The 23,876-nt window shown below is 36.9% G+C and overlaps 1 protein-coding gene across 1 annotated transcript in view; it reads right to left on the bottom strand.

The window, feature by feature from the left end:
* GPC6 (glypican 6) overlaps positions 1-23,876 on the bottom strand; it is a 723,711-nt gene that overhangs the window by 526,543 nt on the left and 173,292 nt on the right. The gene's annotated exons all lie outside the window — the stretch shown is intronic.

The following is a 23,876-nucleotide window of genomic DNA, read 5'->3' as shown; positions in this document are numbered from 1 at the left end:
TGAAGACTTTTGTTAAAAGCTTTTTGTTTTGTTTTTTTTTTTTTTTTCACTTAAAGAATTTGATTTCACTTTTTCTCTCTTTCATAGTTCTTTAAACTTCCCTTATGAGATCACTGAAAAAAACCAGCTTTTCTCCCTGAAAAACATGTTATTCAAAATTGTTCCCTTCTTATTAGCACTATGTTAACCAGCAACCTTCAGGGCAGGTTCCCAACTAGTCTAGATTCCATTTAAATGGAAAAAACCCATTTGTTGAGAGGGTACATTTTTTACTGTAGAGTGTCTACAGAATATGAAATATATCAAAGACAATACTTTAATGCAGAAACACTGTACTTCTTTATTTGCCTGCCAAGAAAGAGAAAAAATAGTTTTTCTTCATTCATTCATTTTATTTCTCTGGTGGGCTTTTTTGCACAGCATGAGTGATTCCCAGGTTAGATCAAATCTGTCATGCAGTTTTCACTGACCTACATACCTACTTTTACTGAAGTAAATATTTGACAACAACAATTATAATTGTAATCATACATGAAATCATCATTCAGGTGTTGGACAAATTGTTATCCACTTTCTTTCAGTGAACCTTTGGCATTTTTGAACATTTAATTTCTCATTCTTTGCCACAAAAAACTGGAAATACAGTTGTTCAGCCACAGTAATATTGCGATCATTTTTAGGCATCTTATTCGCATAAACATGCATTAAAAAACCAAAAATCTCCTAATTTCCAATGACCAAAAATTTGTTAGCAACTTTTCTCTTCGTATCAGCAAATGGTAATGTAATCTGCCCTAGGTCCTATATGAAAGGTTTGTATGGGTTACAGAGAAATAGCAATATGGTAATTTGGTTTATTTTCCTTAATGAGGGGCTTTATCTCTTTGCACAATATGCCAAACAAGTTAACTCCCTCTGAAAGAGTCAGAGACTGAGATTACTCCTTGAAGTTTGTACTAAAATGTTCTTTCAAAATGATAGCTGAAGGCTACTATTCTGAAAATTGCTATCAATAAAAACTGAGATTTTCATCACAGCTAAATTAGTGTAACAATTAAAATATTACTATTCCAGCTATTTTTTTTGGCCATTTGTATTTCAGTTTGAAACCCTTCAAGTTATTACTTAGATTATAGATTTTTAAGGCAGTAATCACCATTAAACTTTCAAGTCCTGCTGCTCCCACATTTAGAACAAAGCTACAACTCTGAATGCTTCAAAATTCATACGTATTACAAAATGGGGATTTCCACCCAAATAATTTGCTTTCAAATCTTTAACTAAAAAAAGTTTGCTTGAATCACCACAATGGAGATGTAATAAGGATGTGCAAAAAAGTATTAAGAATAGGAAACATTCATCAACACAAATCATTTCCTGTAAATTTCTTGTCAACTGTGAGCATGGTCTGAAATATAGGAGTCAGTAGGAACAAAACAAATGGTGAGTGCAGGGGTTTGGGATCCTCTGCAGATCAAGTCAGTTAGCCCATCTGCTGGTGGGCTGGTTTGGAACTGCTCTTTGAAGCTGCTGAGGAAGGACATCCCTGGTTGTAGCTGCTCTGAGAATTGCAGGGCGTGGCTGCAATGGCTGCATTGCAAAGCAGGGCTGAGAGAACAGACACACAGCTCTCCACTGGGTACTGCAGCTCTGGGCCACTGGTTTTCTAAATAAAATGCTATAACTGCCAGGCACTATTTCATGATCTTGAGTGCTAGCTATACTTCAGTTTTGCTGCAAACTTGACTCTCCTGAAAGCCATTAAAATAAAATTATATAAACCCAAGAGTTCAAAAAAGCAAAAAATTCTGATTCTTGTGTCACGCGGATTTTTTTGCTTGGTAGGAAATCAAAACGAAACTCTGCTATACAGTGTCATGTTGAGATTTTGTAAGCATTCTGTATATGTAAGGAAATGAAAAATATAATTTAGGCTAATTATTCTTGACATTTTGAAATTATGAAAATACTGAAATTCAAAAGAAATTTTGCTTATGCACACACTGTGTGGTACTCTTAATGAGGATGAATGTAATTTTACACCACAATAACTTCATAATTATTTTGTAATTAAAAGGTCTACTCCTCTGATGACTTGTACTTACACTTAACACATAATTAGATGTAATATAATTGATTACATAAAATAACAGAAACTGAAAGAAAGAATAATGTTGGGAAGTAGATAAAATAAAAAATATGTATTTGAAACTACACTGGTTTTTTTAAAAGAATAGTTTCAGTGGGTACTCTAAGATTTGCACTGATTACACGCTGAATTTTGTTTTTAAAGTATTTTTTTGTACAGTGAGATAATTCCTTCATCACATATGAACTTTTCTTCTTATTAGCAGGTGAAATTAGGATATACCCTCACTCACCCTCTTCTCTTTTGCCATGCCCTATCCCACAAAATACCTGAGCTGTCTATCTAAGATGATAGCCTGACTATTCCAAGTACATTTTTTCCATTTTAAGTGTTGGGGGAAAAAAGGCAGCTGTTGCCCACAGGCCCCCTTGAGACAGGGATTTCTGATCTTCACATAACTCTCTTGCATGGACTTTTTTGTGCTGTGACAGCAAATGCTGCTCCTCTGTGTGCCCCTTTTGGACAGTGAGCACGTGTCCATTAAGGAGGGGCTGTGCCCCTAAGGATGCACTATTCTGTATCCTGAAGTGGTGACAGCTGTGGATGTCTCTATGGCAGCAGGATGGCTGGAGCCTCTGTGGATCTTCTCTAAGACATCTATCTACTCCTACTGCTCCCTCAAATCTAAATTTTCTCACTTCTTTCTTCCTGCACACACTTTTTTTTTAGAAGTTCCATAGTCACTTTTCTGAAAACAATGAGGTCTACCTCCTGACATATGGGGTACCACTCTTTTCCAGAGTAGCAATGTATTTGGGCCTAACTTGACCTTCTGGTTTTCTGCTTTAGGGATGGTTTCCAGTCTCAGACAATAGCAATTCTTCACCAAACTGACCAGAGAGATACAGAATCTTTTAAACATAGATACAGGTGATTCTGTCTACAGTATTAAAACACATGACTTATTTTATTGACATGTATCAGAAAAAACAATGCAAGCCAAAATCATCTCTACCAGGGTGTGTTGGTAAACTTTTGCATATACACTTGTTGTGAAGATGAAGAGATTGATTTTGTATCACACAAATTACAGAGTCACTCTGGGACTGTATAGGGAATAATAAATTGCTGTTCAAGTGCCAGCACAGTCCCTGGTGAGAGGCAGACTGGCCACACTCAGAGTATGAAAAGTTTGGATCAAGAATGGACAAGCTTTGAAAACACTTTGAGGAAATAACTTGGGGATATTTTGTTCCTTTTCAACTCACTTTTTTGCACAAACAAGGAAGCAGAGACGTGGTAGTAGAATTGCTTCAAGCGACAAGAAGATGAGAGAGGTTTTCCTGTTGTGTTTGCATAAGCAGATGGCTGTTCTCGATGTGTTTCAGTGGGAACATAATCAGTGCATTGCAGAGGCATGCAAAGACTCAACAAAAGTGACAGAAGAGCAGCTGGGCTTTAAGACTGACATCATTGATGAAACTGGGGTGGCATGGCTTGAGATTTATGTGAAAGTCAAACTGTCAGGAGACTGTGAAGAACAGAGGCATGTAATTAAAAAAGCATGCGCTTTAACAAAGCAGATTTAAATGGGAATTTCACGTTACAGGAGGTTTTTTTAATCAGATATTTTTTAACAAATAAGGAAACACATCAAGAAAAAAAACAAAAGATAGAAAAGAGTTGTACAAGAAAATGTGCATGATTCTTCACATACCAAGCATTTCTTGTTAATTTCTTGTAGCATCTTGCTACAATACTGTCTGGCACTTGGATTATGTATTGTTAGATGAATGGGTATAGCATATATTTTCCCACAAAGTTAATTTCCTTTCAATATGGATTGTTGAATTTGTTCATGTAGGGGATTAAAATGGGAAGAATCACACAAGATCAAAATATGGGGTTCTTTTAAATTATTATAGCTGAACATTCACAGTGAAGGAGCAATTGAGATTTCTACATCTTAAAAAAACACCCTGATACTTTGGCCTGAGTGTGCTTACCAAAATGTTATCTTTCAGCTACCTTATGAAAGCATTTCAGTCAATATGTCATGAAAAAAATCAAAGTGCTTATACCATCTGCAAACCCTCCTTTAGAGCATGATAACAGTTTGAGCAAAAGTAACTATTATGCAAACCAGAAGCAAATAAAAAGAGTCAATTTACTATGGCAAATTAAAATGAGATCACAGAAATTCCAGCTCCACACAAAAAATATTTAGATGTCTCCTAACTGACTTACAAAAGTATTCAGAACAATTTGATTTGTAATTCTGTTCTGAAACTGCATAAACAAAAGATTAATTTAAACATCTTTTTTAGAAGTGTCTCTGAAAAAGCGCATTATGTTTCTGTTTCCTGTTTAAAAATTCTCATTGAAGGCCCCTTCATCACCTGACATACACTACATTTTACTACCCCCAAAAATCCCATTAGACCCAAATAACACTTAGATAAATTTGTGCGTGCATATTTTTAATTTATGTCCACTACAGCAAGTCCATCTTGGGAACATTAATACAAATTGCAAATTACAGACAACAGGAGAAGTACAAGCCAACACTCTTGGCTCACTTTGCTGTGCTTAATCTCACTGCTAGGCAAAATTAAGAATTCCACAGTATCTGCGGCCTATCTGTAAAAAGGTTGAAAAAGTGACATGATGATCCTGTTAATTCAGATAATATCAGTGCTGGAAAAAATATCAGGACATAATAGAGAATCTGAGAACATCAGCTCCTTGCCTGTTTCTCTCTTCTCTTCCCATCATCTTAGCTAGAATATAAATACCACAGGAAGATCACATGTTTAAACATGGGCACAAAGGGCAAACTTTGGGAGTCATGATAAAAGGTGGTTTCCCACTGTGAAAGAAATGACAGGCTCAGGATGGGAAGTGCCAGTGGCGTCTGTGTCTGGTGGGGCAGAAGAACATCAAACCATGACCAAGCAGCAGTGCCCTCACAGCATTAGTGCACCATTCCATCAGGAGGGCAGACAGGATCACAGCAGCACAACTTGGTTTTTATTTAGGGCTATTCTCACTCCTGCAATAGCTTGGCTGTAATTCAAAAATTCTCTGATTGCAGTTTGGTATAGATAACCCCATGACCAAGAAGATAAAACTCACAGAGCTATCTGTTTATGCCTATGCCACAGTATATACTCACTTCCCTGACACCAGACTTGCTCTGAAAGTGCTAGAGAACTAACAGCAATTAGCACTTTGCTAAAGAGAAAGGAAAAACATCCAGACTATACACTACATTTTTTCTTAAAGCTATGCAGCACCTGAGTTTTAAGAGCATTAACACTTAATATCTGTCATATTACTCTAATCGACTTGACTTGCAGCTGTGACTGCTGGGCACTTCTGCAGCCATAATGCTGACATTTCCTAACATTTGAGGATGTGGCTTTTGAGCCTTTCCAGACCCTGTTTACAGGAGTCTAATGCTCTTTTAAAAGTCACTTTTTTTGCTGTATACAAACAAAGGAAAGTAAATGTCACATATGCTTTGTGAAACCATAATGAGCTCTGCACTAAATGTTAGATGCACTGGACGTTCAAGCTAATTCTCAGTTGCTTTTGCAGGGTACATATATGCTGACAAGTAAACTGGAGCAACAGAACAGGATCAGCTAATCAAAACAGATGGCACTGCAGCCCCTGCAATGATGTATCTGGTACTGGAGTTTTACCTCAGATGAGATAAATCCAGTTCCCTGGACTAAGTGCTCGCACCGAGGACACGGAAACTGACTGATCCAAAGGACTGGTCATGGGGAACAGCCCTTGCTCTCCAAAAAGGGGCAGACTCTATTTGGCTTGCACCTGAGTCAGGCTTTTATGAAGGGGGTATTGTTTGAAGATTTTATTGCTTTTCTCTGAAAATACAAATAGCTCTGTGACTCAGCTCTCTGATGTGCAACACGTGGGGATGACCTGTGAGCTCTGCCCAGAATTTCAGCTCTGCCTCAAAGCAAGCAGTGAACATAGGCAAAACCTAACAGAATCAACTGTGCAAGCAGGATGCTATTTTGTAAACCTGACAGATATTTTTCAGAGGAATATTGTTTTTGTCTACAACATTCTGAAGGAAATATCTTTAGACCTCCCTGCTCTCTCCTTTCCATTTCCCTTACCTTTAACATACTTGAATTTCCCCTTGTCATTTTGCTACTTCTGTAGTCCTGCAAATTGCCAGTAACCTGATTGCATCCTTCCACTTCTCCTCCACTTTGTCCCCCTATTTGAATGATGCTTCTACTGCACACTGATCAGGTACCAAGCTAAGGAACAAGAACAGGATAAACCTTCATTTCCAGGGACTGACTCCAGGGTCCCACAAGTGGGGCAGAGAAATTCACTTGTTCAACCCTGCTGCAGTCAGAGAGGTCTTGTAGCGGTGAAGGATTTGACTTTTGCAGTTCAGCTCCCAAAGAGACAATAAACTTAAGAAGGTGACAAAAATGTTAAAAGGAATGGAATATTTTCATACAAGGAGGAAATTGATAAAACTAAGGCTCTTCAGCTAGGAAAAGAGATTACTGAGGAAATTGTAAGGCAGATCTGGAAGATGAGGAATAGCAGAGAGAAGAGCAGGGAACTCTTCTTGCAATGTGAATCCACATCAGTGTTTTGTTTTGATCTGGAGAGCACTTGAACCAAATATCCTCTTTGGTTCACACTACAGAAGAGCTTCAATGCACATTAAATAGATTCCTTCAAAAGGAAAATAAACTGAAAGATGCACTCCATATACTCACCTAAAATGAGTCAAACACTAACAGGTGTGCATATAACTAGACTGCAGTTAGCTTGATGTAAAATCCCTTCAAATGCATATTGTAGGCTATCAGGTCATCAGCATGAATAATTTCATTCTACATATTCACTTTCATCCCACTGTACTACTTGCTAGGGAAGGCATATCCTATGCTGTAAAAAGCAGAAAGCATCAAATCAAGCAGTGACTTTAAAAAGCAGATATTCTGTATTTGGCTCATTGGTATGTGTCATTTGAGTGGAAAAATTCTATAAGGGTTCAGGAGTTATTGGACAAATAAGATGTCTGCAGAACATATTGACACAGATGCAATTTCCTGCTCAGAAAGCACCCAGATTGCAGACTATCAGCAAATCAAACCAGTGGACAGGTCATTCCATGCTTGTCACATTACTGTACCATTTTTGTCAAGCACATCACAAACTCCTTTTCTCTTTCAAGCTGAGTACTCTGAATTCAGTTTCAATAGATCTGGGAGATTCAGAGCTCCCTAGCTACATGATTTGCTTAATGACCATAACTTGAAAGATGGCTTTCCAGTGGTGCCTAGCAAACATTCCCTAGCATCTTCAAGGAGGAGCAAAACACCCTGCACCAAGTACAGAGCTAAGCAAGTTTTTCAGTGCTGTTGCACGACTCTACACAGAGCTTAACAGCACCTTGAACACATTTTGGAGTTGCTATGCTTTTATCAACAATCAGGGCACCTTTTTTCTTCTGAGAAAAAGAACATTTTCCCCTCAGGTATTTTTGCCTTGTTGATGTCCTATACATGTTTAATCCTTGGGTGTGCTACTTTAGCATTTTCATTTGGACCAGGAAGGAGAATTTTGAAGAAAATATTGCAGTCTCTGCACATGTGATGCTTTGGTTTATGTCATATATCAGACAGCAGGCACAATTTGCATTTCCTTCCAAATAACTGCAGCAAGTGAAAAGATGCACTTCAAGACCTTACCTTAAGTATGTAAGACAAATACAGTCCACAGAACCATTACAGCCCAAGTGAAATAAACACCCTGAAAATGCATATCAGATCCTCAGCAGCAGTTATTGCACTCTACAGATCCACTCTTACTGGACTGCACTTCTTGCTAACCAATAATGAGCTGTTTTGTTTCAGTTTGACTTTGACAAAATTAAATGAAAGAAAAAAGAAAAAAAAACCAGAAGGATCAAAATGAAAGCAGTGATGGGAAAGTTAATGATGAATCTTCTCTTGGCTATGTTAGAAGTCACAAATTTAAAAAGCACCACTGACAACCAGGGCCAGCAATTACAAATTACAGACAAGATCCCAAGGGAGCAATTAAGGCATGTGAACAAGCTGGTTGCAACGACCAAACATTTCCTAAACTTGAATGAAAATTTGGTATACAGCTTAAGAAAGAATATATTTTATCCACACTAATTCTATGCATATGTATATGTATATGTATATGTATATGTATATGTATATTTATTTCTATGTGATGGTTTGGCCTCATCTTTTCATGTTGTTGCACCAGGAACTGAGAAATCAAGATCTACTACTTATTCAGTATTTTACACTTTCCAAATTAAAAGGAGCTTCAGATTATTACTTCTCTGTAAGTGCTCCACAGCCAAACATGCTCCTAATAAAGGTGTGGCAATATTACTTGACTGCCAATGCAGTCAATAAGCTGAAATTTGTTCCACATTTTGGCTTCCTTGGTCAATTACACACAGACTTCATGAAAGAAATCTGTTGAAATTTGAGGAAAGAAGATTGGTCACTATTGCTCCATGAGTATTAGAAATTTTACATTGGCTATATGCACTGGTAGGAAAGCTAAAGTTTGTTCCTCTTAAATAAATCCTCCAGTCTTGTAATTTACAAAGAAACTTGGAGAAATTTTTAAAGCCAGGTTAGTCTGAAAGATGCAGATTTATAGTGATTAGGTGCTGCTACACAAACTCTAAGACTAGAAATACAGCCTTGTGCTGTGACCAGCAACAGGGGAGGGAGCCTAGCACAGCTTAAACTGCTATGATTTTCAGAATTTTGTCTTTAATGCCTGGTCCAGAATATAAATTTGCACAGATGAAACACAGATGATTCACAACAGCCCCTTTCTCCCACATTTTTTAGATTCTGTCTCTTTCCAGCCTTCATGTTCCACTTTGTATTCTCGGATCCCTGGGAGTCATTCTTTGTGCATGTCTGCAAAACATCTCCTACAGCTGGAGCTGAAGCTGTACTGACACAGAAGCAGGAGACTAACAGAGGTACAGAGGAGCAAAGACACTGACAACTGGAAGGAGCAAAGGAACAGGAACAAGTTAACCCGACTGCAATGTAAATTCCTCCATGTCGGGAAAGGGCTCCTTCACTGTTCAGTGGTGTGCTGAATACGGTTCCTTCTCAAACAGCAAATGCAACATTCCTTTACAGCTGGAGGACGCAGTGTATTTAAAGCTGGATTCCACCCATGACACAAGATGGGTTAATTACACTTGATCAGCCAGTTCAGTTAAGTGTTAAAGACTGTTACTGAAAGCTTTAATTCTCCAACATTTGTTTGCTAAGCTCACCTGATCAAACAAAACCTCAGACTCCATCTCCTCTTGACTTACCCATTTAGTCAAAGTAATGCAGAGGACATCAACATGATTTACTTTTTAAGTACAAATACATCATATGCTCTTGGGAGTCTGGATCTCAGGCTTCACAATTAGTGAGTACCTACTACAGAGAAACTGTAAGCAATGCTCTCAAGAATCTGATTGCTAGCTCTAATTTAGTAGCTTTATCTACTTCTCTTACTGCTTCAGCTCAATTGCTGCTTTTCCATGCATCAGAATTATTAGTGGTCACACAGAGATACTTGTCTCTGGGTTAAAATGTCTGTAAGCTGTCAAAGTGTTTTAGTGTAAACCTCTGTGACTGAATATCCAGTGGTGCTCTCAGCATACAAGAGATAGGCCTGCCAATATTATTTACATATGATGATGAATGAGCAACATTATTCATTTTAACCTAAAGTAAAAAGTGCTTTGAGGATGCTAATTAAGAATTTTTTTCTCCTATTGCAGTTTTCTATTCAAGTGTTCTAGTTTTACTTCCTTTTTTTTTAAATTTTTTCATATTAATTTTAGGCTTATCACACATGAAGAAAACCATATGGTTTCTCAAAAAAGAAAAAGAAAAAGCCACTAACCTGAAAAAAGGGATTAAGAGAAAAATACTTTTCGATGTTTTAATCTGCAGCAAGAGGAGAGAAATAATTCATGCCAGCAGCAACCGTAGCTCAGGGATTTTTTTCTACCTCTTCAGAATATATATTAGAAACAATTTTTTTTGTTGCATTAAAAATATTCTCTGTTTTGTTTCTTTTTATCTTATTAAAGATACTTATATGAAATTATGGGGGGGGGGGGAGCAAAAAAAGTCCCAAATCTTGGAGAAATTTGAAAAATATATCCTTTTTAAAAACATTTTGTTTTACTGTTGTAATCCTTACCAAGGATGTTAATGTTAAGTTAGAATACTTATTTCCAAGAATTTGTTTGTTTCTCCACCTGCATCTGTACCTGAACTCTTAATCAGGTTTGTAACAGTGTAATTATTTCCACAGCAACCAGTTCAGGCACCACAAATAGAGGATTATGACTTAAGTGTACAAAAGAGCAGCAAGAAGATTAAGTTTTAGAAACAGCTTGGGGGAAGGGTGGTTTTACTTAATTTCCATAGTACTAAGGAATACAGGAAAACAATCAAACACATACAATCACAGAACAGTTTCTGAAGAAAAGGCATGCAAGCAACTTTTCATGAGAAGTAGGATTATTTCCAACCACTAATAATTATATTATTATGAAGTCTAGAGTGGGATTTAAGTTATACATCAGATACCCAATTTACAGGCTATAGGGGGGGCGTGTGTGTGGATGTGTGTGTGTGTGTATGGGGGGAAATCAGCTCCCTAAATGTAGGTGCCAGGCTTCATCTGAGACATTTTGTTGTGCCTGCCATATCTGAATATCTGGCATATCAAATTAGAGAGAAGATATAGGGCAGATGTGTGACCTTCTGAATTTGCAGCTGAAGTCAAGCACGATGTAGTAGGGCAGCTCAGCTGGTACCAGATACCTGAACTGAACCGACACTCAAAGACCAAATTCTCGTGTTCTGGATTTTGTAGCATGTGTCAGAAAAACCTGAGTATTTATGTTAGGCAGGTGGATTGAGTACCTACAAGGAGGTGCTTGAATCACAGTCTTGCTCCTGCCTTTAATGACAATTTAGAAATGTAGAGACATGCTTCATTTCAGTGACTGAACTTCAGTAAAAAAGCCCAACCAACCAAAAATTCCCAAAAACCTAATAACAACAAAAAAACCCTCAACAAAATGAAACCAACACTGCTTTATCAGAGACCTTGAGGAATTTTCTGCCGGCTTTTAGAAAAATTTTTGATGGCTCTCTGGAGGGAGATTAGTCCTATCTGAGCATGAGAAGCATGGGGCTCAGATTTGGATTAAGGAGATACAAGAACACTGAAGATCAGTCTGTATTGATTTCCTGAGTGCCAGCCTGTCTCATCGGCACTGCAGAAATCAGAAGGGGTTCCTGCATTTACCAGGCATGTAGCAGGCAGCAAACATTTTTAACAGAGGGACAAGTAATCAGGTGAGAACAGAGAAAGAACTGAGGAGGGAATATCTGGCTTAATTAGATGTTGCCAAATTGACTGGATCTCAGGAACTTTGCCTCAGAGAACATGAAACACTGACTACAACAATGTCAGAAGCATTTGTAGTTATCTTTCAGAATTTTGAGAGGACAAGGACATTTCAGAAGATTTAAAAAGGTCAAGCACAAGCTTAATCTCTAGAAAGTGGTAAAAGGACGACACAAGGAGTTATAACTAACTACTCAACTTATGTTCAGTACCAGAAAGAATACTGGAAGAAATTAAAAATTTTATAAAATTGAAAGATAACTCAAAGATGAACAGCAGCCAAGATATATTTATCAAGAACAAATCCAATTCAATTTTCCTTCTAAGAACAAGGCCTTATAAAAAAGCAGAAAATACATTACCTTAAAAAATATTTCTGACATTGCTCCAAGAGACATTTTGATAAGCAAATAATGTTCCAGACAAAGCTATTCTGAGACCTCTGCAACATCACTTTCAGAACAGCACTCAGGGAGCAGTTATCAATAGTTCATTGTATGACTGGAGGGTATATGACAGTCAACAGATACAGATACAGCACTGCATCAATAGCCTCATACTTAATTGACAACACAGTGACAGAGCAGAGAATATAACTATTGAATTCACAGGCATCAAAATGAAAAAATGTTTTAGAAAACAAAACCAAAGGATTGACAAAGTGGTCTGAATGAAACAGGATGGCATTCATTATGAAAAAAAAAAATGCCTATGCAATGTTCTCCAGTGAGGCAAAAAGAACAAAAACGTTGCAAAAACCCTAGATGGGAAACAAGTGTCAGGGAGGCAGCTGTAAAAGGAAAAATCTAAGGCATATAATGAATTCTCAGGTGACAGTAAGCTGTCAATGCCAGCTGAGTGGTAAAAGGCTATCATACTGAGACATATAAAGAGAAATATTTTTGCAAGCCACATGGAATAAGTCTTTTGGATTGGCAAAGCCTGTTATCTCTACTGAGTCTAGTTTTGGGCCTTGCATTAAAAAAAAAAAAAATTGACCACTTAGAGAGATCCTACAGGGCAGCTCCCAGATGTCTAATAATCATAAACTACAGAAACAACTAGATTTATTGTTCATAGAAGAAAAATTACTGAAGCTGGAATATAAGAATGATCTCCAATATTAGGAAGCGGTTATAAAGAAAAAGGAAATAAGGTACTTTCCATGTCCTCAGTGGCTAAGAAAAGAAATAATGGTACTACACTTCAGCAAGTAAAACTTAGTTAGGAAATATGAACATTCTCTAAGAGTAAAGCTATTTGAATACAGGAATAGATTGTCTGTGCAAATTGTGAAATCATAAAAGGTTAGATGTGCAGTTTTATAAGTATAGGACTCTGTAGGATGAAAATGGGGAACATGAACCTTTGAAGTTCCTTCTAGGAAGCTGGGGTTTATGGAGGGGGGGACTCTTGATATTTGTCTCTTCAGCTCGCCAGCTCTAAAGCAAGGAACTGCACTTGTATCATCTAATTTAGTTATTTTGAATTTAGGGAGGAATTTTGTCTATTCCAAATTTTATCTAGTTGGTCAGTTTATTATTATTTCATTTCTTGCTTATTTCATAATTTCGGTACATTCACAAAGCCTTAGAAGAATGTTTAGTGCATCACCTGTAACTTGCATTAAACTAAAAGACCTGTTAGAAACAAACCAGCTAGTATTTTCTGATACATGGGACAGAGAGAAGACATGAGCAGAATTTGATGGAGTTGTACTCATTCACTGAAAACGGGAAGGACACATGAGAATGAGAAGGACACAAACACTGCAGTCCCACTGACAGTTTGAGAAATTTAGATGACAACACCATATTTACATGTCAGGAATCCTATAATTTTTTCACTGTACAAACTTATATTCTAAAACTTTGCTTCATACCTAAAATGCACTCCAGCACTGGTTTTAAATCCAGCCTGAAATGGTACTGGCATTTTACTGAAATTCCTAGCATAATTGTTCTTTCCAGGTGCTTCCTCCTTCTTTAACAAATATATTTTTCTTGCATATCTCAGGTTTCTTTTGAAAGCCCATATTAAAGTAAGTTGTTACTCTATTTACCAGATCACAGCTTTACAGACTGAGTTTCCATTAGTTATGGTACTATTGCAGTTAATAGGCAGAGGGTTACCTTTCTTGTTACTTTGTTACCATTTTACTTCAGTGTTTTCTCATTTCCCAGTTTAATGTTATAATTCACATGCTTCATTCAATATTTATTTGTTGTTTCTTATATACTGTCTCCTCTGGAAAATGGAAAAAAAAGCTAGTTGTCTTTCATCCAAATGTCTGTGCATTTGTAAAGCTTTGAGTAGAGTGACTCAGCCCATAAATATCCAGAAAGTTTGAAAATCATTGTACATTTAATAGCTGTTTATTAAATTGTAAAGGAAGTTTTCCTTGGGGCAAGAAAGAAATCCACCCAATGCTCCTGCAAATGGTCTAGGAAGGGAAACATAATAGTTGCAGACAAAATACTGTCAAAGCAGTTCTTTGCTCCATTTCAGTATCATCAGCTGTTTAATGATCTGAGAGAGAAGATAATGGCACCAAATATTGACATCTGAACTGCTCCACTAGATATTAGTTTTCTGTGTGCTATTTTGTTCTTTATCATTCACCTTCCCCTACTTATTTTTTTATTGTAATTGGTTACTAGGGTCTAGGACTAAAGAAAATGTAGCCAAGGAAAATAGTCCTTGGCTTGGCAACTGAGAACAAAATTAATGTCAGAGATCAGGATTAGCTGGAGAATTGGTATCCTTCTTAATACTCAGTATGAAATGATTTGAGGGAAGAAATGAGGCTGTTACAATATTCTGCAAATGTCAAGACAGGGGACCAATGTTAAGTGACAGCTCCCGGCCTCCCAAGACCCTCTCCAAAACCATCACTGAGGACTGAAGAATAAGAGGTGCAATCAGAAGCATTAAGCTGATGTGTTCCTACTTTCAAGTGGCTAATTCAAGTGCACCATCCAAAATTAGCCCATTTGTATCCAGGTTTCCTGAACTCAGAGTGTAAAGGTGACTGCATAAAGTACACAGAAGTCTACAGTATAGGAAGCATATTAACACAATTTCAATGACTAAACTGCAATTGTTGATTTTAGTGACCAAAGCAAAGAGCTGTCCTGTTGAATATTTCTTTGTTAAAGACATATTCAAATACACTCACAATCTCTGGATAGACTTCCTTAAAAAAAACAAAAAAAAACCTCAAAAAAAACCCAAAGCAAAACCAAACCAAAACAAACCCAAAAACCACCAAAAAACCCAACAAAACAACCCCCCCCCCAAAAAAAAAAAAAAACCAAAACCCAAAATAACAAAAAACCAACATGAAGCAAACAAAGAAACAACAACCAAAATACCACCAACCTCCTCCCCCCCCCCAATAAAAGCCCAAACAAACAAACACACAAAAAATGCAAACCAAAATAAAAGCAGTTCTTTTTTAATAGGGACTAAAGAATATAGTTTCTTATGATAATCTTTTTGGAACGCAATAAGGTATGGCAAAAATCCCACCCCAAATAATATGTCAAACAAAGACTTTTTGTGCTCACTTGATTTAGGAAAGAGCCAGAACAGATTTAGTTCAGGGGGACATAAGTGTTCCAAATGGACATAAGCATTCAGGCGCCACTTTATGAAATACCTAGATTGGAAACTAAGCTCCTCAAAACCCTGAGAGCAGTGCTGCCTAACACCAGCAGTACACGACTTCCCCAGGGCTCTCAAGTCCCACAGGTGTGTTTCCATCCTCCCCTTCCGAGCACACTCGGACTGCAGGCTCTGAGCAAAGCAGGCAGGCAGGTTTCTGGCACAGGGATAGCCACTGCTGGGCTCACAAGCTCAGTATTCCTGCCCTAACATCCCTTAAATGACTAAAGTGAATATGTGCTTTAAGAGATGCTTCTTTGTCAGTATTTAACTGGATAGTTACTCCAGATGAAAGAGAAGTTTGGTTCTCCACCTCTGCCTGAGGGAACCCTATCCAAATTCTTCTGGTGCTCATATTATTCATTCTGGATACATCTCGCCTATATTCAGTGGTACAAACATTGTTAATTGTCAATGCCAACACCTACATCAGCAATCTATTCTTGATGATCACTTTAGGATGGAGTCCTTTAACTTAGGCTATTTTATTTCTTCGCCATCAGCTAACTCCTTCTATTACATAAATTACTGCTGAAATCATTAATGTCTGTTTATTGCCCAAAGTTTTGAGAGTTGAATTCCAGACAGGATATTTAATGCCAAAAGTTGGTTCTCTATCATTCTCTCCTCCTAAAACTATGTTCTGTGGAATAGCTTGACATATGTAAGACATGTAAGATATATAAAATATCTTATGTAAGAAAGATAATGACAGCATTCAAGCAGTTGTGCTGCACCAGAGTTTATAATACACAGGAAATCCTATGGAGAAAAGCTAATGATTAGAAAATATTTAGACAATTTTATAAAATGAGAGTTTTTGTTTAAATAAGTGTTTTTGGGCAATACTTGTAATTTTCTCTCATGCTGACAGTATTGTTTTATTTCTCCTACAGGTGCATACAAAAGACTGCTGTGAAAATAATTTCTACTGTTTATACATGAATATTTTTGCATGCTATTTCTGTGCCTACTGAATATCCTTTAAAATAATTGTAAAGCAAAAGAAACATTAACAATAAAGCCACATAACTCATTTTGATATTGCTTTTGAATAATGTGGGTAAAAAGTTAAGCCCTGTTTAAACTGCTCTTTTTCACAATTGTTCTAGCAGCATAATACAGCTCATCTGAAGTGGCAGCAAAAAAAGTTCAAAACTTAGCTGTTTATACAATCTCATAATCAATTGCTTCACTAATGGTTTACTTAGGAAGATAATGAAAGATGAACCTGTAAAGTAGCTGATCTCAGCAGAAAGGCCATAGCATACTTATGATACAAATCAGGAGAGATAAGTACATTTATCCCTTAAGACCTCTACTAAGATCTGGATTAGTAGCTTTTGATACTTTTCCCAAAATGAAGAACAGTCCAAATCTTTGCTAGTCTTTATAAGCCATGAGACAAATGAAAGTGAATATGAGGATAACAGGCTTAAAAATCATGTCAATCCTTCAGAATATTTCTCTAGAAAATACACAGTATGTTTTTAGTGAGGGCAGAAGGACAAAAATCCTGGGATAATTATCTATTTTAACATTAGAGTCAGTACCTGACTTGAAAATTTCTAGGTACTTGCTCAGTCTTTTTGTCTGGGTACTTGTAGAAGAAACAAAGAGTGCAATGCCTGCACCATTCCTGAGAGAAACCACAAGAAATTTATTGCTTTCCCGATTATCTACTACAAGTATTTGATACAGCTGAGTGTTAGCTTCTGCCTGTGCTGGTGCAGATTTACCCAAATGAGCGAAATCAAAGGACCTGTGTTTAGATTTGAGTAAGGTGGATACTAAGTTGCAAAAAAATGAAAATAGATTATACACTTTAGTATGAAAATTACTATCATAAGAGAATAAAATAAACCCACAATAAGTTATTTAATAAGGAAACACTGCTTGCATTACTTTTCATTATCTTTGGATGTGAATTTAAATAAACAGAGGACAAGTTCTAAAATCAGAACTCGATAATAACATTTAAAAACATCATTAGTAATTTAGGGTATTGTGAATCTTTCAACTCTGAAGACCAACTGATGACAGATATGCCTATTTATTTCTATTTTTTTGTGACAGCTATGGTTGCATGATCACTTTCAATGACAAGGAAAACTGCACATTCATGCAGAAGAAAAATTATAGATGCTGTGAAATTTTCAATGTTGGCTGCTGATTTTTCTTTTCCTTTCTCCAAATGAGAAATTACATCACAGTCAGTAAAATCCAGATACTGTTCCTTCAGGGAGAGTGTGCATAAGATACAATGCAGTTTGAGGTATTAAGGAGGTAACATGGTGCTTTGGAGGATATGTGGCATTCAGGATTTTTCTGAATCTCTCCCTGAAAACAGAACTGTTGGCAGCAGACTGAAGGACTGTTACGACTTTGCTGTAGAAGAAAATAACGTGGTTTTAAGCTAAACTAATACAAACTAAATGCCTAAAAAGTCTTATCTTAAAAATGCATTGTTTTTGAAAGGTGGGGTAAATATTCTGTATCAAAACAGTAAAAACATGTACTTCTATAATCATGTTAGACTCTCTTTCTAAAAAGGGCAACAGATGAGGAGGACTTGTTAGTTGACAGAAAGGTATGAAAGTTAAAATGCTTTTCAACATCCAAAGCATCCAAGGATGGATTTAGACTGGAAATGCTTAGATTTCTTCTTGCATATGCTGCTTATGGGCATATGAATAAAGGCAAACAAAACATAATCTATTGGAAAAGACCAAAATGTAAAGAACCAAAATTAGTCTCAATGTCAAAGTTAATAAATGTCCAACACTATTAGGGAGCCAAAAGCAATGGAAAATATTTCTTAAAAGGAAATAAATATTCTAATATTATCTTGTTCCTCAATTATCACTCTTCATAATACCAGCAGTTTTCAGGTGTTACCTTTGCTATTTATGTATCGTAAGAGCACTTACTGCTACTACAGTAGCAGCATGAGCACAGATTTCTGTTCCAACAGCTCTTCACATGTGTTTGAACTGGAAAATTAGGTTACATTTGAGAAAAAAAAATCTCTAAAGTATGCCTAGAGTTATGTTTGCTGCTGTTTATGAAAGCACTTATAATCTTGGATTAAAGTTGAAAACAACTTGAGGAAAAAAATGATGAAGGGCTATTAATCTGCATTTACACTTAGGCTATTTTAATGGATTGCTCTTTATAATACATTTCAAATAAAGAAACTACACAATGAAATGAAGCAGGAACACGCTGACAAATTAGATTTTCTGAATCCTTCATGCATTGTACTTTGTACAGGGATGGACATATCTTTGAAGCAATATATCTTCCTGTTACATCTTGCAAAGCCCATGCAAATCTAACTGGATATCAAGGCCAGCGTTTTTATAAAAACACTTCTATTTAACCAGTTAGGTTACTTACATAAATTCAATTTTTCATTGCAGAGTAAGTGTATCTCTAAAATTCAAGCTTCTGTTTCACTAATAATCTGATAAATACACTACTGCTTTCCAGTTTCAGCCACAAGGACTTGAAAGTCTCATTCATGCTCAATTTAAAATCCTGGATTTAGGTGCTTTAGGGTGGCTTGCCATGATTACCTATCCTGCCAGCTACTGGTCTGTCTTTTTCTTTCTGAAATGCATTTTCCTCTTGGCTCTCTGCCCAAATACTGTTAAGAAGCATTAGCTCCCAAGGCAGGCCTCATCCTTTTCCAGTTAAACAGAGTAAGAAGTGCTGATTCTACTATTTTACTGAAATTCTCACTATATTGTTGTTTATTTTATGGCTTGTCTCCGAATGCTCCCTGACCTAAGAACTTGCTGTTCATAAAGTGACGTGATTGCTCCTTTCACACAATTATAAAAGAACCCAATAACCCTGTTACTTTTACTTCCACTTCACTGATCTGAACACTGTTTGAATGTAAATTTGATAAGCTAGTATTTTGTCAGAAAAGCTAGCAAGATAATATTGTTTTAGCCTAAAGGAAATGTTTTGATCTTTTTTCAGGATTTCTTTATATGTAAAAATGGCATCTGGGAAGTGAAGTCAAGGCAATTCTCAAACATATTTTCTGTTTATTATCACTTACATGTTATTCTTGATTAATAATTCCAGAAAATAAAAGTGTAAATATTTTAATGCCAGGTGAGTTCTTCAGAATCAAAATCTTCAAAATGATGTGTCTTAGCTTTTGAACTAAATGGTGAAACTCATCCAGAATTAATTAAGGACAAAATGCTATTGCTTGTATACCTGCACCATTGTCTTTTTGCTACCACAGCCATGGGATGCCAGGTAATGTAGACAGTTTGGTAAGTGTGGTTCAAGATCCTGTTAAGTTTCAGGTGTTGATCTTCAGTGAGGTATGCCAGGCATCCCTACAGACCTGAGATCTGCAATATAGCACCTCTCTTCACCCCTGTGATCCCACCTGTGAGGGCAGTTAAACCAGTCCTATCTTGGTCCTGGGTAGAGCCACAGTTTGTACCCAGCATCTGTGTAGCTACAAGCACAGCACACGACTGTGCTACACCTGAAGGCATCAGTAAGAAAAGCTCAACATTCACACACTCTCTGCATCCCCTAAACCTCGTCTGGGCTCTGACAAATAGGGGCATCCATCAGGCAGGTTCAAAGAAGTTAGAGTAGTTCTCTCAGTCTTTCAAGGTAAGTGAAAACAAGCCAAGTTCCCCAACAGATCTGACTCGTCTGTAGACTGTGAGCAGATTTGCCTCCCCTTGCTGATGCTCACCAGGACAAGCAATCCCAGTGACTTCTCCTATCCAATCCCAGGGTTTTTTCAGGAAGAAACTTTGTAATTCTCTATCTTGCTTCTTTGTTATGTTCTCACTTATCTAGCAAGAAATATCAGTGTCTTGCACAGCGTCTCATAGGACTAAACATCATAAAACCTATGAGGAAGAGGAAAAAAGCCTTATAAGAATGTATATGCCTTGAGGATGAATATCAAAAAAGTATGTTTTAGAGTGATTTTTGAAAGAAATAATATTTTAAAAGAATGCCTCCAAGTAAAAATATGATAAAATTTATGGGCTAAGAATAGATGCCAGACTGGGTTTGTATCTAGAAAATAAATTATGTAGAAAATACTAATACATTGTGGAAAATATAGATGTATTTTTTTTCTGACTTCCCTAAGCATTAGATATGGTAACACTTTAAAAATTGTTAGTTTATATAAAGATGTTTAACATTTATTACTACAATAATTTAGATGGAGACAAAATTAGTTCAAGGGAGGAAAGCTACATATTTTGCCAGAAGGAAGTTACTCATAAGTTCCTTAAGAATATTTTAAATAGTGATTTTGGCAATAAGAGCAGAAATACACTAAAGAATGTTTTTCAAGAAACAAGACAGGAATATATGAACACTATAGAGTGAGATGTAAATCTTCAGGAATAACAGAATTAGGAAGAAAGGTAACACAATTAGGAAATAATGTTACTGAGAGGAATAGCAAAATACATGACCAAAATAGGTTTACTCGTGGAAGAGAGGATAACTGAAAAATGCATAATGAAGGCTACAGCATGCATATATAACTTGTCACACTAGGTATTTGCAGAATTGAGGAAAAGTATTACTGCAACTTTGTAAAGAAGAATATTTAACCTTATCTGGAATACTCCATGCATAATTCATTATTTACAAAAAGAAAAAGATGAATGCAAGCTAGAATAAGTCTGAAGCAGTGCTACCTGAATGAAAGAAGAGTTTTCAGAAGAGAATTTTTACTTTCATTTACATTTAATCTGAAAATATGAAAGCCTTGTGAAGTTTATGGAACAAGTCCCCATGGATCCATTTCCAAGCACATTAAGGACAACAAGTGACTGTGAGCAGCCCTCACAGATCTACAAAGAGCAAACTGCACTTGACCAACCTGATTGCTTTTTGTGAGGAGTTAACAGTCTCTGCAGATCCTGGAGCTGCTCAGGAGGAAGCACTGGAAGAAGTTTTTTTTATTTCAGTAGAGCTTTTGACAAAGTCTCCTAGTAGCCAAACTAGGTAAAGATGGGCTGCAAGTATAAACTGCAAGTGGATGAAAAACTGCCTGTGCAAATTAGAATCAAAGCTAATAGTTCAAAGTCTAGCAGGCAACCAATTTTGGGTATTGTTTCTCAAGAGTTGATTCTGAGGCTAATGACTCAGCTGAATGAATCAATGAATCTTTGTCAGTGATGTGAGTGATTGCTCAGGACAAACCTCCAGTACATTAACAAATGGCACGTGGGGGAAACCTGTGATTGCTTGAGGTCAGAGCTACTAGTCAGAAAGAGAGATTGAGAAAGGGCCATCATAAACTCCATGAAATTCAGCAAAGACAAATAACAAGCTCGTGCATCTTGGGGTGCAACACCAACATGAGACTGCAGCAATTCTGAAGATGGCTTCAGGGTCCTGGTAGATGACATGTCAACGTGACAATGTCTATTTTGCACTGGGTATCCCAAAAGTGGACACAGTGTTCCTTATGGTATGGTCCATACCTGATGCCATGCAACCCATATTCTCCTTATTCTCTCTTAGTACCTGAAGAGCCTGCTCTGGCAGGTTACAAAACAGTCTTTGTGATATTTCAGACAATCTTATTTTAAAAAAAAGTGCATGCGCACAGACATAAAGTAAGAATTGTGTGCTAGGGCCACAGGAGCACGACACAGGGCTGGGAAGAGACTTAGCCAATCTGCCCTGGAAGGACTAGTACAAAAATGGACAGGAGCCTGTCTATGAGCTACTATGAGATACTCAGCCTTCAGAGCCTTAGGCCATTGGAGTAAACAGCAGATTACCTAGAGAAGTATAAGAGCAGGGAAAATGTGCAGCGATACTTTTCTTCAACACTTTTCCAGCTGTGAGAAATGTACTTGTGTTTCTCTCCAACTTTATGCCCAACAATTTAACTGAATGTCAGTAACTTTTCCTTGTACAATAAAGCATGATAACCCACAATGACCTGGCTATTTTCTCCATCTATTGCAGAGATCTCCAGCATCTCCTTTGACCTGAACCAATCATTTCCTTTCAGTGTTGAATACTCTTACTCTATTTAATAATTCTGGTTGCATGGAAGTCTGTATTTCTAATGATCTTTTTCCAAGAACCTTTGCACACTTACGAGATCTTTAGGGATGTTTTTTTGGTGGATTTTTCTTGTTGTTTTGGTTTTGAGGTTTTTTTGGTGGTGTTGGGGTGGTTTGTTTTATTTTTGGGGCTTTTTAGTTGTTTTTTTTATGTGGCTTGTTTTTTTGGGGTTTTTTCACTTAGTTTATGAGCAGAATTGAATGAAATGTTCAAGATGAAGGCAAAACATTTGTTTGGATACTAGCATAGTGATGTTTCTTTTTGACTGGGCATTCTTAAAAATCCCATAGGTTTTGTCTTTTTAACAGCTGTTGAGAAGAGAGATTTAATAACTGTCCTCTGAGAAACTCTTTCCTGAAAAGTAATATCTAATCTATAGATCATCATTGTGTGCATTCTTATTGCTACATAATGCTATAAGTAAAATGCAGATTAATTAGGTTTATTTTAATTTCATCACCCTTCATTTGAAAGGACTGATAATCACTTTAGTTTTATCTGCCTTCTGCTACCTTTTTTTTTATTTATTTTGGTCAATCATAGGGAGGTTAAAGAGCACAAGTTTCATAAGTTTCAGCCTTTTAAGGTCACATCTAAACAGTAATTTTCCAGTTGCCATCTCCCATTACTCTGTAACTGTGGAAATATAAGCAGGAGAGTATACATTTTCTATTGGTTTTTAGCAGTACTTTCTGCTAGCATGTAAAGTTAAGGCAGTTCCTTCTACCGCCATTGCAAGAAAAGAAAAACAGTAAAATTATATAAAAAGGAAAGTAATTTAGCCATGAACCAGTGTTCTGGCACCACTCAACTGCAATTCAAATTTTCTCGCTTGTGGTTGTATTTTCCTTAGGCATGTTTTTCAAAAGTGTGTAGAGAAATATTCCAAAGCAGAACCTAACCCAGAAGTAGCAAAACAATAATATACCTAATTCTAAACAAAAACTTATTCATCTTTTATTTCCTGTTTCCTTCAAAGAATCATTGAGTGGTTTGGGTTGGGAGAGACCTTAAAGATCGTCCTGTTCCAAACTCCTAGCCATAGGCAGGGACACTGTCCACTAGACCAGGTTGCTCCAAGCCCCATCCAATCTGCCTTGAACACTGCCAGGGATGGGGCATCCAAAATCATTCTTTGCTCTTTTTCATCACTTGGGCCTCCTGAAGCTGGTGCTCCCCGTTTATCAGTCAGTAGAGATAAATGAGCTTATTGCCCATCAAAGAGTTTGACCATACCCACAGATGAGCCAGGAGCATTGTGTTCTTGCAGTGACGGAGTATTTGCAAAATTATTTTCTTAGCCTGGTAGACTGATTTATTTACAAAGGAAATTTCATAAGTCAGCTGCATCCCATCTTACTGATGATGGCCATGTCATCTCTCCTTGATGCCAGCAGAGTACTCTGCTCCACTACACCAACTGCCAGGAACACAGGAGAATAAAGCTGAGTATCTGTTTACCTACCAGACTCCTCATTCTTTCTAAACAATGACTTATAGTTCAGATTTCCTAATGCCCTGCTGCCCC

The sequence above is a fragment of the Ammospiza caudacuta genome, chromosome 2 (genome assembly GCF_027887145.1).
Source record: "Ammospiza caudacuta isolate bAmmCau1 chromosome 2, bAmmCau1.pri, whole genome shotgun sequence".
NCBI classification, from domain to species: Eukaryota; Metazoa; Chordata; class Aves; order Passeriformes; family Passerellidae; genus Ammospiza; species Ammospiza caudacuta.
This window is presented reverse-complemented; position numbering and strand designations above follow the sequence as displayed.